The following is a 17,764-nucleotide window of genomic DNA, read 5'->3' on the forward strand; positions in this document are numbered from 1 at the left end:
AGGGCATGGAAACCCACTCCAGTTTTCTAGCCTAGAGAATCCCATGGACAGAGGAGTCTGTTGGGCTATAGTCCATGGGGTCACAAAGAGTCGGACAGGTGATGTGGAGGAAAGTTAGGTACCTGAAACACCAGGGTCAGGTTGACACCCTGGAGTAGTAACTGGTCTTCATCAGTTCAGTTCAGTCCCTCATTCATGTCTGACTCTTTGAAACCCCATGGACTACAGCACACCAGGCTTCCCTGTCCACCACCAACTCCCAGAGCTTGCTCAAACTCATGTCCACTGAGGTGGTGATGCCATCCAACCATCTCATCCTCTGTCGTCCTCGTCTCCTCCGCCTTCAATCTTTCCCAGCATCAGAGTCTTTTCAAATGAGTCAGTTCTTCACATCAGGTGGCCCATGTATTGGAGCTTCAGCTTCAGCGTCACTCCTTCCAATGAATATTCAGGACTGATTTTCTTTAGGATGGATTGGATCTCCTTGCAGTTCAAGGGACTCTCAAGAGTCTTCTCCAACACCACAGTTCAAAAGCATCAGTTCTGCAGTGCTCAGCTTTCTTTATAGTCCAACTCTCACATCCATACATGACTACTGGAAAAACGATAGCTTTGACTAGACAGACCTTTGTCGGCAAAGTAATGTCTCTGTTTTTAATATGCTGTCTAGGTTTGCACAGCTTTTCTTCCAAGGAGAAAGCATCTTTTAATTTCATTTAGTATTTCCCTTCTTGGGAATTAGGATGAGGGTTGAAATTTTCTAGTCCTGTTGCCACTACTGGGTCTTCCAAATTTTCTGGCATATTGAGTGCAGCACTGTGATAGCATCATCTTTTAGATTTTCAATAGCTCTGCTGGAATTCCATCACTTCCACTAGCTTTGATGACAGCGGGGCTTCCTAAGGCCTACTTGACTTCACACTCCAGAATGCCTGGCTCCATGTGTGTGTGTTTCTGTACAGGTATAGGAAAAATATAGGGAGGAAGGGGGAGTATGTAGTCAGGTGGAAAACAGTGAAGAGTCTGGGATAACAAGCTAAGAAATTTAAGTTTTATCCTGAATAATATGATCATTGAGGGATTTTAAGCATGAGAGTTTCACAATTAATTTTACACTGTAAGTTTTCTCCTCCAACAGCAATTTGGATGGAGAATAAATTGGAGGGGTCAAAATCAGAAGCACGCAAGTCAAGTTGGAAACTATCTCTGTAATCCAGTCAATGAATGCTATATTCACTAGCTAAAATCATCAGTAGGAATGGAGAAAAGGTAATAAACTGAAGATATACTAGAATGCCAGATTAGATATGAAATAATAAATAAAAAGCAGGGTTCTAAATGACTCACTAATTCTGTGATAAGGAGGATGAGTTCATCTTTATTTATTTGAAAATAAAAATGGAAACACAGGATAGGGTTTGGTAAAGGTAGGAGGTGTATTTTAGATATTCTGTCTCTGAGGTGCCTACAAGTCTTACAAGTAAAAAGATATTCAGTAGCAGTTGGGGACATGGTAAATAGATTGGGCTTTTCAACACCCAAATAAATGATAAAAAGGAAAAGATTATATAAAGAATAATTTAGAAAAACCTCCCACATCTTTTAATCTCATTTATACCTATGACTTTACATGATATTTGTAAACTAATGGTTCTGAATATATAACTTTGGCTCTAATCCTTATAATCCACCTGAGCTGAATCCCTGCTCAACTGTTTTCTAGGCAATAGTACCTTGACATCTAAAAACATACTAAGCCTTATCCTTTATTTATCCTGGTTAATAAATTGATCACTCCTTAGTTTCCAAGGCGGAAACCTCATTTCATTTCAACAACTCCTGTTCTCTCACTCACTGTATCAAATCAATTGTCAATTCCTTTCAATATTAATCAAGTAAATATTTCTGGAACCTATTCTACCCATTCTAGCCTCACTGCTAATTCCTTGGTTCAGACTCATATAACAACCTTCAGTTCATCTATTGCACTGGCCCAGAAGAGACATGATAATATCATGATTCCAATATGGCTTTAGCATCAGGTACCCACAGAATACTCAAGGCAGTAAAGTGTCTCTATGCAGTGAGCATTCTGAAGTAGCTAGGTTTAGATGCTAAAAAAAATACATGTACTGAAAACCCAATAATTATGTTTGCAAAAAATGTAGAGGCATAGATTGATATAGTAATGCATTCTTATGTTTAAATGTGGGAAAGCACATGTGTGTACATGTAGGGGTTTGATCTTAGCTCACCTAAATTGACATCACAATTCATCTAATGGCATGAATCTTAAAGTCAGTCACAGTGTACATAAATAATTATTTGATCTCTATGAGAAGGAAATGGCAACCCATTCCAGTATTCTTGCCTTAAGAATCCCATGGACAGAGGAGCTTGGTAGGCTATAGTCCATAGGGTCACACAGAGTTGGACACAACTGAAGGGACTTAGCACACACCTGACTGGTCATTCATTTTGTGTTCATTTTAGAAGCATAATTTAACACGTTCTGACCATGTTTTCATATACAGCTACATCTGCCCATTTAATGGCAATACAATTATTTTTTTAAAAGTAGTCATTAGTATCCAAAATAATAGACAGTTGGGGCCAAATGAAAAGGGAAGAGAATATCACAGCCTTTTAAAATGCAGGTTTAAAAATGCATTATCTCCATGGCACATCTGAATGTCAACAGTCTGTATTATGGTTTCTTTACTTGGCCCTAAGCCAGATATCAATATCAGTTTCTCAGCGGTGTGTTATCTTTTTAATTATTTTACTTTCAGGTAAATTATTGAACATAGATATCCTTGCATGTAGACTGTAAATGACAATAAACAACTAGGCCATCAAAAAACTTAAGTTACTTATGGTAAGTAAGTTTACAGTACAACCCACCATATGTCCATTACCCACAGTCATTTTTCTTCATAGACATTCCTTTGGAGTCTATTCTAGAATTCATGCTGATAATGAGTTTTTGAGCACTAATTTTATATGACACAGGGTCATATTTGAAAAATTTTTATCAAAATAACTGGAGATGTAATCTTAAATACACTTCATCAATACAGCTGTCTTTAGTCTCTGGGGATAAATAGTGACAAATGAGGCTTAGTTTTTGACTTGTGTAGCTGCCGCTGAAACAAGAGTGGGTGTTTTAATGGAGCTCTTAAGTGGATAATAGGCATGAAGTGAGGTATGATAATGAACTCTATGTATGGTTGCAGGATTATATTTTTCACTGTGTTTCTGCACAAGAAAGTGTTTGCAATTTATAAAAGAATCAGAAGCCTATTTACATGGCCACTGGGATGTGTGCTAAATTTCCTTATGCATTTAAATATCCCTATTTTCACACCCACTACAACCATTATTTAGTTTGCAGATTCATTTAACTGTATAATGTGTTCTTATTAACTGCCAAAGAAATCATGTCAAATTAGGTGTGGATTTTTATTATGTTAAAAAAAATAAAAATTACCCAATAATGCAACATGCTCAAAATGTTTGAATCACAAAATGAGTATGAAGAGAAAAAAAAACTTTGTATAAAAATCTTTCATCCAAACCTTCACATTAATGAATTTAATATTAATGTACTCCAATTACAGGAAAGCACTAGCTGTGATTTTGGGGACTGGTTTGATGAAACTACATCCAGATTCTCTAATTACTGAAATGTGACAGACCACAGAAATGACTACAAACGGGATACGGGGAGACATGGAATCATGACAAAGCAGCAGAAACTCCTGCTCTTGCAAATCTCAATGTAGTTGGTGTAGAAGAAAGAGTAATCAAAGGTACAAGGAAAATCTACATTTGGTACTCTGAAAATAACATATTCTGATATCCTAATAAAATCAACAATTGATTTCCTGCAAATAAGATAATGTGAAAGCAAATATACAGGAATTTTATTAATATGATGCCTTATATTCCCACTATACAGAGGGTGGGGATATGATTTGATAGAAACAGCACAGACTTTGGTGCAGACACGTCTGGACTCCCATCCTACCTATGAAAATTTCTAGCTATAAAATGTGGGCAGATTATATATCATCTTTATTGTTGGTTTTCTTCTTATTAAAGTTTGATGTGGGGGTGTACTTCTGATTCAGATGATGAGCTCAATTCTCTTTATGATCCTATAGAGTCGAGATATTCTGAAGATGCCTCTAAATGCCACACAACTAGATATTGTATTTATGTAATATATGCTTTTTAAAGCATTACTGAACTCACAAGAAATTTTTTAAAAATTTAATATCCTTCCCTACTTTTTTTTTAAATAGAACTAAAATCAAATGGTTTGGCCTTGACAATATTTGAATCAACTTTAGGGCCCTTCTCGTTTCTTGAAAGATAGCACAAGTTCACAGACAAATAGCTCTATGGTCCACCGGAGCAGGGTTTAAGAAAGCCATCAATTTTCCTTCATTTCATTCTACGTTCTCTGTCTCCTTTAGTACAAACTGTCAGTGTCTGCTGGTATAATTCCATCTTGATTCTTGTCTTCTGTTGAGATGGTTGATAGTATCCATGGTGTTGCTGTTGTTTAGTCACCGAGTTATGTCTGACACTTTTGCGACCCCGTGGACTATAGCCTGCCAGGCTCCTCTGTCTATGGGATTTCCCAGGCAAAAATACTAGAGTGGGTTGCCATTTCCTTCTGCAGGGGATCTTCCCCACCCGGGTATTGAACACATGTCTCCTGCAGCTCCTGCATTGGCAGGCGGATTTTTTACCATTGAGCCACTGGGAAGTCCATTCATCGTTTATACCCACACTTAATCCCCTTATCAAAAAGTCATTCAGACACACCCTAGATGTTCTTATTTCTTGTAATATGAGCAGGCCAAGAATTTTCAATGTCTCCAAGTTCTATTCTTTTTTGCTAAATGATTTCATTTTCTATTGATCACTCTTCTGTCATATTTTACTGTAAGTAGTCAGGAAGAACCAAGCCTTTCCTTCAATATTTTGCTTAGGAATCTCCTAGGCTAAAAGTCCAACTTCATTGCTTGTAAATGATATCTTCCAGAAAACATAAAAACACAAATATAATTCAGCCAAGTTCTTCACTGCCTTAGCAGGGATTGCCTTTTCTCCACTGTCCAGGAATATATTCCTCATCTCGATCCAGTTCAGTTCAGTCACTCAGTCATGTCTGACTCTTTGCACGCCCATGGACTGCAGCATGCCAGACTTCCCTGTCCTTCATCATCTCCCAGAGCTTGCTCAAACTCATGTCTATCAAGTCAGTGATGCCATCCAACCATGTCATCCTTTGTTGTCCCCTTCTCCTCCTGCCTTCAATCTTCCCCAGCATCAGAGTCTTTTCTAATGAGTCAGCCCTTTGCATTAGGTGGCCAAAGTATTGGAGCTTCAGCTTCAGCATCAGTCCTTTCAGTGACTATTCAGGACTGATTTCCTTTAAAATTGGCTGGTTTGATCTCCTTGCAGTCCAAGGGACTCTTGAGAGTTGTCTCCAATGCCAAAGTTCAAAGACCTAATCAGAATAGCCTCTACCATTCATATTTCTACCAACATTCTGTACATCATTATTAATGCATTTTTAAAAGATGATTAGAGCTTCCTCATGGACTATTCATGGAATTCTCCAGGCCAGAATACTGGAGCGGGTAGCTTTCCCTTCTCCAGGGGATCTTCCCAACCCAGAAATGGAACCCAGGTCTCCTGCGTTGCAGATGGATTCTTTACCAGCTGAGCCACAAAGGTGCAGGAACCAGAGATCAAATTGCCAACATCTGCTGGATCATCAAAAAAGCAAGAGAGTTCCAGTAAAACATCTACCTCTGCTTTATTGACTATGCCAAAGCCTTTGACTGTGTGGATCACAATAAACTGTGGAAAATTCTGAAAGTGATGGGAATACCAGACCATCTGACCTGTCTCTTGAGAAACCTGTATGCAGGTCAGGAAGCAACAGTTAGAACTGGACATGGAACAACAGACTGGTTCCAAATAGGAAAAGGAGTACGTCAAGGCTGTATATTGTCACCCTGCTTATTTAACTTATATGCAGAGTACATCATGAGAAATGCTGGACTGGAAGAAACACAAGCTGGAATCAAGATTGCCAGGAGAAATATCAATAACCTCAGATATGAAGATGACACCACCCTTATGGCAGAAAGCAAAGAAGAACTAAAGAGCCTCTTGATGAAAGTGAAAGAGGAGAGTGAAAAAGTTGGCTTAAAGCTCAACATTCAGAAAACTAAGATCATGGCATCTGGTCCCATCACTTCATGGCAAATAGATGGGGAAACAGTGGAAACAGTGGCTGACTTTATTTCTCGGGGCTCCAAAATCACTACAGCTGGCAATTGCAGCCATGAAATTAAAAGACACTTACTCCTTGGAAGGAAAGTTATGACCAACCTAGACAGCATATTTAAAAGCAGAGACATTACTTTGCCAACAAAGGTCCCTCTAGTCAAGGCTATGGTTTTTCCAGTGGTCATGTATGGATATGAGAGTTGGACGGTGAAGAAAGCTGAGCACCAAAGAATTGATGCTTTTGAACTGTAGAGAAGACTCTTGAGAGTCCCTTGGACTGCAAGAAGATCCCACCAGTCCATCCTAAAGGAGATCAGTCCTGGGTGTTCATTGGAAGGACTGATGTTGAAGCTGAAACTCCAATACTTTGGCAACCTCATGTGAAGAGTTGACTCATTGGAAAAGACCCTAATGCTGGGAAAGATTGGGGGCAGGAGGAGAAGGGGATGACAGAGGATGAGATGGCTGGATGGCATCACCGACTCGATGGACATGAGTTTGGGTGGACTTCTAGAGCTGGTGAATGACAGGGAGGCCTGGCATGCTGCGATTCATGGGGTCGCAAAGAGTCGGACACGACTGAGCGACTGAACTGAACTGATCTGAGAGCTTCCTCTATAGTTCTTTTCTTGTTCTGAGCCCTTACCAGATTACCTTTAAAAATCCCTTTATAGCAATGCTGAATTTTTCTGGTATGCACCTCAAAACTCCATCTAGTTCTAAAGTCCACTTGCACATTTTCAGATATCTGTTAGAATGGTACCATACTTCTTGATATAAAGTTCTGTCTTAGCTCTGTCTCTCATTATGAGAGCTCCACACTCATGACCTCATTCAAAATTAACCACTCCCTAAAGGCTCCACTTGTAGCTCAGTTGGTAAAGAATCTGCCTGCAGTGCAGGAGACCCAGGTTCGATCCCTGGGTTGGGAAGATCCCTTGGAGGTGGAAATGGCAACCCACTCCAGTATCCTTGCCTGGAAAATCTCATGGACAGAGGAGCCTGATGGGCTGCAGTCCAGGGGGTTGGAAAGAGTTGGGCATGACTGAGCGACTAACACTAACACTAAAAGGCTCCACCTCTAAATACCATCACTTTGGGGATTAGGAATTCACCATATGAATTTGGGGCAGGGAGACAAAAGTTCAATCCATAGCATTGCCTTAGTACTCTGCCATAAACTTTATTAAACTGTATTGTTATTGGCTGTTCATTTATCTGCTTTTTTAAATTAGACTTCATAACAAGATTTTTGCCATTTTTATGGTTGTATTCCATGCATCTAGCATAGTGGTCATTGACTCCAAGTAAATATTTATTGAATTGCAGAAGTAATTAATATGTAGGAACAGGAAGACATATCTCTCCTTTTTGTAATAGAATTTTTCAATATTTACTAATACTTCTCTAAAGGGTAGCAAATTCAATTTTATTGTTTTACACATTTCCAATGAATTCATAGTTCTTTTCATTACTTTATAGTTTTTTATACTTTTTTTTCTTCTGAGAAGCAGAGAAAAGAGAGAAGTTAGTATTAGTGTACAGATAAACTCAAATCAGGTACTGTCTCTTTCAGAAGTTAGTGCTAGCATTCAGATCAAAATGTCCTAAAAATCAGCATTTAGTGCATAAAAATGATTCCTTAAAATGATCAGTATTATTATGGTTCTTTCTGTGATGTGATAGAAAAAGAACTCTATATTTTTAATAAAGAATTGTATAACTTCATGGGAAATGTGAATAATATAATTAGCTAAAATCCATACAACTGTTATTATTGGGAAAAAAGAGTATTCTCTTTTTTCAAAAATGACCCACAAGACATTGAAAACACCATTTTCCAGAATCCATGTTTTTCTTTTTCCGTATCTAAGATGTATTGAAGTGTTAAGGAACTGGCAAGTAATTGTTTTATCATTCAATCTAAATTCTACCCAATGCACACTACATAAATTCAAGTCTGTTATTCTCATAGCATTTATTTCAAATTGATGTCAGTTTACTGATTCAAGAACACTTAATGGAATTTGTTGAATAAAGGAGGTGAAGCATTTTGGGGGAAATAGGAAATGACACTGATATTGATAAACTGTGGAGAATCAGCTTATAGGTTCCTCCAAAGTATGACTTGGGAGTAATTAGTTCCATTTTATTAATTTCTAATTCTGTCTTCTGTTTGTGGCACAAGCAGCATTATACCAATAATGAAATATATAAATAAAAATAAAATCTCTCCCACCTCATGAACTAATCCTTTGTTTTTACTTTTTATATTCTCTTGATCATAAGAAAACAAATTTTATGCACTTGAAAGTACAGTGTACACTTTAATCTTTTTTGTACTTGACAGTATGTTATAAACATTCTTACATGTTGCTATTCTTCACAACAATACATTTTAATGGGTAGTTTGTAGTCTACAAATTGATACTGTGCTATTTACTGAACCATTTCTCAGTTTCAGATATTAAGCTGCTTTCATTTTTTCACTATTATAATTAAGTTAGCAATGAGTTCTTTTGCATATGAGTTTTCATTGTTCTTTCAAATAATATAGAGTCTCAACAATAGTAAAAAGAGGTTCAAAAACTTTAAAATTTTCAAACTTTTTGCTATTTGGTTTTCTCAAAAAATGACTATTAATTCATCCTCAGGGCAATGTGCATTAGTGCTGTAGTTTCAACACAAACTTGCACATATAAGCTAATTTACTAGTTGTAAAAAGATACATCATTTGATTTTACTTCTTTAACAAATACTCACATTCAACTTTGTTCCCTATGTGATTATTGGTGTGTAGACTCATGATCCCCTTCTAGATTGCAGCTCCCTAATATAAGGACTATTAAGACCATGACAAGGTTTTAAGGGGAGCTGATAATCCTCTGAAGGGAAAATGATCCTATCCCTCTTTTAGCCCCTTCCCAATTTCCTGGCTTATTCTTCAACTACGTCTGATAGGGATTTGTATTATACTTTATTCTTACTACAAAATCACTAACTCAATATTTTCTGATGTTGAAACATGATACGTATCATTCTGCATTTCATCTTATAGAGGAAGTAGGGATACTAATTAAGATGAGGAGGAGGAGAGGTGCAAACTCTGTAATTACAGAACAGCATAGGTGTTTCTATTTGACATATAATCTAAGAAATCATATAAATAAATATAAGGACCCTTGAATTTAAGAGTGCTACTGAGTTTATTCATGATTGTGTCACTTTAAGGTCACTATTAACACTTTGATTCTAAGGGGACTTTTTAAATGTATTAAATTCTAATTTTGTAAAAAAAAAATAGCTACTCTGTTTCAAGTGTTCATTATGTGCCAGACATTTATATATGGGCTTCTCTGATAGCTCAGTTGGTAAAAAATCCACCTGCAAATGCAGGCGACACTGGTTTGATTCCTGGGTCAGAAAGATCCCCTGGAGAAGGGATAGGCTAAGCTCTCCAATATTCTTGGGCTTCCCTGGTGACTCAGCCAGTAAAGACTCTGCCTGCAATGCAGGAGACCTGGATTTGATCCCTGTGTTGGGAAGACCCCTTGGAGAAGGGAAAGGCTACCCACTCCAGTATTTTGGTCTGGAGAATTCCATGAACTGTGTAGTTCATGGGATCGCAAAGAATCGGACATGACTGATAAACTTTCACTTATATCTAATTTTGCCAACAGTACTATTAAATAAATGTCCATTATCTTTATTCTATGGATTAGGAAACTAGGAATCAAAGAAGTTAAGTATCCTGTCTGGATCTGTGTTGTAAATGGCTAAGGTGAATTTCACATCCAATATTGTCTCTCTCTACAGCTATGATCTTTCACTTATATTGAGTCATTTGAAAGGGTAAGTATATTTTCTTCTTTAAACCTTAATTTTCTATTACAAAGTATACTTTAACATTAATATCTTTTAAGACATGAATCAGTTATAACCCATATAATCAAAACTCAATGAATTACTATTTCTGCTTAAAACCAAGAAATATTTCTTTCCATATAAATTTTCACCTGAATTTTAAAAATCCAGTATGAATTTTATAAAGGGCTTCCCTAGTGACTCATACAGTAAAGAATCTGCCTGTAATACAGGAGACCTCGGTTTGATCCCAGCATCAGGAAGATCCCTGGAGAAGGGAATGGCTGCCTACTAGAGTGTTCTTGCCTGGAGAATTCCATAGACAGAAGAGCCTGGTGGACATGAAGCAGCAAAGAATTGGACACAACTGAGAAACTAACACACGCATGTATAAAAAACACTTACAGGGCCTTATCTCCCAAAGCTCTGTTATGTTACAGGCTATATGCCATTTTTGACCATGATTGTCACCTTCTTGCTTTTGTACCTTAGCCTATTTTCAACAGCAGACTTCCTTCTTTAACTATTAGGGGCCTAATCCAAAGGATATCTTCCTTATGACAAATGTATTAATTACTTGAGTCAAAGTAACTTCTACCTCTTTGGAATAGCTATATGACTTTGTTCTATTCTCTTCTACTTCATTTTTTTTATTCCATACAGAGTATGGAAAGAACACGGGCTTTGAAGTTGTACAGATGTGATTCAATACTCTTCCCTAGTCTAAATTATGTCACGTTTCTAAAGATCAGAGTGCTAATTAACTACTGCAGGCTAAGTGCTTCAGTTGTGTCAGACTCTTGGTGACCCCATGGGCTGTAGCCCACCATCAGGTCCCTGGAATTTTCCAGGCAAGAATACTGGAGTGGGTTGCCATTTCCTACTCCAGGGGATCTTCCCCACCCAGGGATAGAACCTGCATCTCTTATGTCTCCTGCATTGGCAGGCAGGTTTTTACCACTAGCACCACCTATTGCTGTGTAACAAATAACCCCAAAGCTCAGTGTCTTAATAAGGATTTCTTCTTGCTCTTTAGTCTATGAGTGAGCTAGGTGGTTCTTCTGGTCTTGTCTCCACTTACTTATGTATCTTTAATGAGACTTGTATCAAGAAGGCAGCTTTACTGGTGTTGGCTGGGTTCTTTCATGTATTTGTTAGTTGGCAGGCAATAGATAATGTAGGGAAGTCTCAGTTAGGATAACTAGACTCTTTCCACATAATTTCTCATCCTCCATTCAGGTAGACTGAGCTTTCTCACATGGCAGAGACAGTGCCAAGAGAGAGCAAGTGAGTATCTTTGAGCCTAAGCTCAGAAATGACAGTCACTTCTATCATAGTCTGTTGGCCAAGAACTAATCATAAGAGAAGTTCAGATTCAAGTGGTGGGAAATAGAGTCCATCTCTTGAAGGGAGGAACTGCCAAAATCAGCATAATGGGAATACCTACATTTCAGAGCTCATAAAATATTTGATTAAAATCCTTAGCAAATGGTTTAAATATATCAGTTCAGTTCAGCTCAGTCAGTTAGTCATGTTCAACTGTTTGTGACCCCATGAACCGCAGCACGCCAGGCCTCCCTGTTCATCACCAACTCCTGGAGTCCACCCAAACCCATGTCCATCGAGTTGGTGATGCCATCCAGCCATCTCATCCTCGGTTGTCCCTTTCTCCTCCTGCCCTCAATCTTTCCCAGCATCAGGGTCTTTTCCAATGAGTCAGCTCTTCATGTGAGGTGGCCAAAGTATTGGAGTTTCAGCTTCAACATCAGTCCTTCCAATGAAAAAATATATTTATACTCAATACATGTTAAGTTACATGTTCTTTACACATCTCAGCCTGACAAATCCTGCACAAAGTCCACAAGAAATACCAAATGAATGGATTATAGAAACATAATCTAGAAGACTTTCTGAAAAATATTTTTTAATATTTTAATAAAATATGCAATTAAATAGATACATTATTGCCTCAAAATTATATTTAACTCAAATTATATAAGATGTATAGCAAAATAAAAATTGATGCTAAAAGTCATAACAACTTTAACCATTTTCCTTCAAACTCCTATTTCCTAATTTATATTTTTATGTTATATAAAAAGTGGGAATTTTAAAAGCAGGTGTTTGCTAGATGTCCATTAGCAGACGAATGGATAAGGAAGCTGTGGTACATATACACAATGGAATATTACTCAGCCATCAAAAAGAACACATTTGAATCAGTTCTATTGAGATGGATGAAACTGGAGCCCATTATACAGAGTGAAGTAAGCCAGAAAGAAAAACACCAATACAGTATACTAATGCATATATATGGAATTTGAAAGATGGTAACGATAATTCTATATGAGAGACAGAATAAGAGACACAGATGCATAGAACAGTCTTATGGACTCTGAGGGAGAAGGTGAGGGTGGGACGTTCTGAGAGAATAGCATTGAAACATGTATATTATCATATGTGAAACAGAACACCATTCCAGGTTCGATGCATGAGACAAATGCTCAGGGCTGGGGCAATGGGATGACCCAGAAGGATGGGATGGGGAGGGAGGTGAGAGGGGGGTTCAGGATGGAGAACACATGTAAACCCATGGCTGATTCATGTCAATGTATGGCAAAAACCACTACAATATTATAAAGTAATTAGCCCCCAACTAAAATAAATAAATTTATTAAAAAAAATAAAAATAAAAGCAGGTGGTTGGTCATTTTCAATATATAATTTGTTCAGGGCTATTATTTTTGGCAATAGATTTTCTTTTATGGGATCAAAATAGAGTATATAAATTCTGCATCACATGCTGGGAGAAAATCAGTATGGCTACACACTTCTCACGCTTCAAGGATTTTTACCATAAGAGAAATCTGCAGGAACATAACACCTTCGAACTTCACTGCCTCAATATGTCTTAGATAGACATGGTGAGAATGCATTCTCATGAGTTTTACTTGCTGAAATAAAGCATGCATCATGTTTAGTAGCCAAACAGATATGCTGACGTTATTATACTTATAGTTTTATAAATAGAAGCCACCTTATCTTGTCAGAGAGCTTTGAAACAATAATCTGAAAAAAAACCAACATTTCCAAGATAAAATTGAATATTTACATTTATATATGTAGTAAAATTCAAGGTTGGGATTTGAATCATATGAAAATCAATAAAATTTCTCTCATTCAATAAGAAAATGTAATTTGCTATGATAATAAAATTTCTCTAATTAGTCTTCTGGTACAGATACACATATTTCTACAGAACTCTGAGCAGGCACTTCAGTATTTCTAACGTTTTTGATTGGCTTTTTATCTTTTATACTGTCAAAAGCAATTTTCATACATATAAGAAAAATGCCTAAGTTTGTGCCATATACAATATTTAAGCTTTTAAAAGTATTGTTTCAAAGTTATAAAGCGATTCAAAAAACACAGACAACAATGTAGGATAATATAAAAATCATGTGCCCAGCACCTAGCTTTATCATGTTCTCACAGTATTTCATATTTGGTTTGGGATTTTCTCTAAAATCTTTCATTTTTCCATTACCTTCATTTCTTCCCACAGATAATCTACTCTCAATAACTCAATGTGTTTATTTATAGTTAGCTTTTCTAATATTTCTATTTGTATTTATCTATAAACTATGTACTACGATTTTGCAGAATTTTGAGCTATCTATCACGTTATAGGTATTATTTTTCAAATTGCTTTGTGATCTTTATCTATGTTGATATATGTGTTGCTCCAGTTTGTTTATTTTGACTGCATTATTTTTGTAACATTCTGTTTTATGACTATATGACACTATTTATTCTCCTGTGGATGGATACTGCAATTGTTTCTTATTTTTCCCCTTTCAAACAATTCTGCCAGAAGGTCTAGGACATATCTCCTTTTGCACACATGGAAGAGTTTCTCTGCTAAAAACAAACAAACAAACAAAAATGGTGCTGAATTGTAGGGAATATACTTCTTAGACATTAACAGTTCACAATTCATTTCCCATTGTTGAGAGTTCCTTTCTTGAAATTTTTCTTTCAGTAATGTTATGTGCTTTCTTCTTATCATATAATGACATCTGCAATGTGTCTCTTGACTTAGACCTCAGTGTAATACTCAACAATGGTAACTGCCAGACTCTTCATCAAGATCATGAATCCTGATTAAACCTACCAGTTCCTGCACCATGGATCAAAGCAAGGAAGATGTTTATTTTGTGAGAGAAAGAAATCAAGAATGTTAAGAATGGGACCTCTCTCTGTTCCCATATAAAAGGTATGTATGATATGTTAAAGGCGGACTATATCCAGATGAATCCTCTGCAAATAAGCATACAGATCTCACAGGGCATGGTTCTTGATATTTTGTAGTCTGGGAATCAGTAGTTAAGCATTCTTACCTCTCCACTCCCAAATTCTCCTAGGAAGGCTATATATTGAGAAGCTTATCTTGTCTTTGGGATGAGACACCTTTGGTATGTGTTGTGTTATACACCAGGAGCCTCCAAATTTTGTCCTCCTCCCTCCATTGCCTAGAAAGGAGGCTTTCTAGGAGAATGTGGGAGTGGAGAGGTAAGAATGCTTAACTACTGATAGTAGAGAGCTCACACCCACATGAGTACTGATAGTTTTGCCTGTTCTGATTTTGATCTTCCAGGTAGCATCAAGTTTGTCTGATATTATAATGATATATTTCAATGATATATCATTATATTGATATAAGTATATGTTAACCTCTTCAATTCCCAGTAGCCTCATTTATTCCAGGAAAAACAACTTGGAATCAGGAAAGGAAAGTGTTTTTTTCAGCACAGCCAGAAACTAGCAAACCATGGACTGTAACACAGTGCTTCTGCTTAGAAAAGTGTTGCTTCTCTTACAAAATGACTCTCTTTAATTTATGTTGTTTTTCCTCTGAGATTTTACTGGCATATGCTAGACAAAACTGACTTTTGTAATGAGTTCCTAGAAATAATATTGTGTAAATATGAGCTTTAGAGTCAATGTTATATAGGTCCTCTGCATCTTATATTATATCCCCTTTTGAGTCTTACAGCCACAGAATTTCATAGCGGCGGCGGGGGGTGGGGGTGGGGGGAGTCCTCAAAAGTTGGTTCAACATTACTGACTTACAGATAAGACAAAGGTGAAAAATTAAACATGAAGGGGTTGGTTTCCCAGTGTCACACTGCTAGCAAGTGGCAAAACCACTATCATACTTTTTCTAATTGTAACTGAAAAGGACAAAATAAAATCCAATGATAAAATTCTATCAATATCTCTTTCTCCAATCAAAGTATGCATCAGAAAAATTTATGAAAGAGAAATAAAGAGGTGCCTTCTCCATGAATGAATTGTTTATATCTAAACCATGGACAGAGGAGCCTGGCGGGCAACAGTCCATGGTTCGTGAAGAGTTGAACACGGTCAAGCAGACATCCACAAGTCATACGTTTTTAATTGAAGACAAAGCCAAATCTTTGGGTGTCCAACTTAGGCTGACTTAACACATTATAGTATGTCACAAAGTAAGCCACCCAACTGTGTTTTGCTCCCACTGCCTGTACCTGCTTTTCTCCTTTCACTTCCAACGCTTCATTATCACCCTGAAGGGAAAAAACCCTAACCCTATTGCCAGACACAATTTGTTTCTCCTCTTGAATTAAGAATTCATTAATTCCTCACTAATAATTGACCTCTCCTATCTTTGTGACCCATTTTAGCTTGAACATATACTTGTCATAAACCTGAAGCCATTTTTTTTGCATCTTTCCAAGCATATGCCTCTACCCTGGAATTATAAACGAACTCATCTTTCTTTCCTCAGTACATAGCAGGTTAGGTGTTCTGTGACTATTTGTTAAGGAAAGAGAAAGAAAGAGACGGAAGGAAAGAAGGATGGACTCTGATAAATTGAAGCCAGACTATAGTAAGGGACAATAGCATTTCAGCAAGAGAATTGTTTTTAAGAGTGGAAGGAATTGGTCGGAAACGAGATGGTTCCCTTTCAGTGTTAAGTTTTTCTTTGTATCCATTCTAACCCAAGCTAGGATTGTGTATACATCCAGAGAGAATAAAAAGGGCTCTGTGTCAATTGAAAGGTCTGTTTCACTAGACTCAGTAGTGATTTGGGACCCAAATAACTCTGCTGTGGAACACTTATTTTTACAACTGAACGTAACATGCTTCACAAGTGCAGAGGTACTTGCATATTGGCAGCAGTAATAGTGGCTCATGCCAGCATAGATCACTGGACACAGTGCCGTTAAAATAAGTGCAGAACAGTTTTAGAGCAGCAGCTAGGAAATCCCTATTATACTAGCAACCTTTGCTGTGACATCAGCAAATCTTGAGAGTGGCTGGTTTTCAATAAGTAGTGGTGGTAAAAAATGGTCTGATTCTAAGGCCGGTGAGAGGTATCTCTGCTTAGAGCAGAGATGTGTCATCTTGGAGCAGCATTTCTGTAGAATTTTTAAGGCTGGTGGTGGTGGAATCAGAATCAGTTAACAGAAATTAATTGACTAATTAAATTTCTTTACAGAGTCATCCATCATATATTTGCCTAGTGCCTTACCTCTATGTTAAGTCAGGGTCCTAAGTGTTTGTAAGTGCTAGACACACACTAGAGGACAAAACATATGGATTTTCTGATTTCACAGAACTGAAATTTTAGAAGGAGGAGATAGGAAATAAACAAGTAGATGAGTAAATAAGTAATTTTAGGTATTTGTATCCAGGATGGCTAACAAAGAAAGGAATCAAGAATGACTTCTAGGTTTTGGAGAATGGTTATGCCATTTACTGAAATGTAGTTATTTAAAAAAATTTTTAGTGAGAAAAACCAAGTGTTTGGTTTTGAACAAATAAAATTTGAGATGCTGCCTTGGTATTAATGGAAATGTTGATTAAGCGGTGGAACATAGAAGTCTGGAGCTTGGTGTCCAGCCATGAATTTCCACTGCAACAAGCATGGAATTAGGTATAGGAGCATTGATAGTGCAGCCTGGAACATTACATGTAGGCTGACAGCAAGTCGCTGCCTTGACTGGTTCATAATCCACATGTCCCCATCTCTTGGGTGTTCCCACATAAGTTTGAGGATGGTTACTGTAAGAATAAAAGAACTAGAGTTGTTGGAGGAGTGGGTGGGAGCTTGAAGCAAGTAAGATTTGGGTGCTCATGTGGATGTGAGCTCATTGAAACTTACAAATTAGTGAGGAATAACATGTTCCCATAATAGAAATACATGCAGAATGCTATATAATTATTTAATGAGGTGTCTCAATGTGATTACTTATTTTCACTGTATAATTCACAATGAACATGTATTAATGTCAACAGACTAGTGCTGTTAAATCAGTGGAGACAATGCGAATGGCAGGGTACTGGATTTGGAACAAAAGTGAGGTCATCTTCCTTCAATGAAGGTCATGTTGCCTCAGCTACTGGGAGTCCTGTTGGCAGGCAGTCCACGGCTGCCGTCATCTTCAGAGATGACTACAGCTGCAGAGAACCACGTGTCCCCAGTTCACACCCCTTCCCAGGGTGGCCCACACCCAGTGTGGAGAGTCCATGTAGGGAGACC

The 17,764-nt window shown here is 37.4% G+C and overlaps 1 protein-coding gene across 4 annotated transcripts in view; it reads left to right on the forward strand.

Moving 5' to 3' along the window:
- Window positions 1-17,764, forward strand: part of LOC145519852 (uncharacterized) — a 669,571-nt gene that overhangs the window by 637,637 nt on the left and 14,170 nt on the right. For 3 of the 4 annotated variants that reach the window (XR_014063970.1, XR_014063972.1, XM_081524738.1), the window contains 3 exons: window positions 3,621-3,812; window positions 10,132-10,167; window positions 10,413-12,464. The gene's annotated coding sequence lies outside the window, so the exon portion shown is untranslated. Of the gene's footprint in view, window positions 1-3,620; window positions 3,813-10,131; window positions 10,168-10,412; window positions 12,465-14,281; window positions 14,456-17,764 lie in introns of those variants that run through there. The other variant, XR_014063971.1, reaches the window with a different exon arrangement.

This window comes from Giraffa tippelskirchi, chromosome 1, assembly GCF_054371585.1.
Source record: "Giraffa tippelskirchi isolate mGirTip1 chromosome 1, T2T-mGirTip1v1.2.pri, whole genome shotgun sequence".
Taxonomy (NCBI): Eukaryota; Metazoa; Chordata; class Mammalia; order Artiodactyla; family Giraffidae; genus Giraffa; species Giraffa tippelskirchi.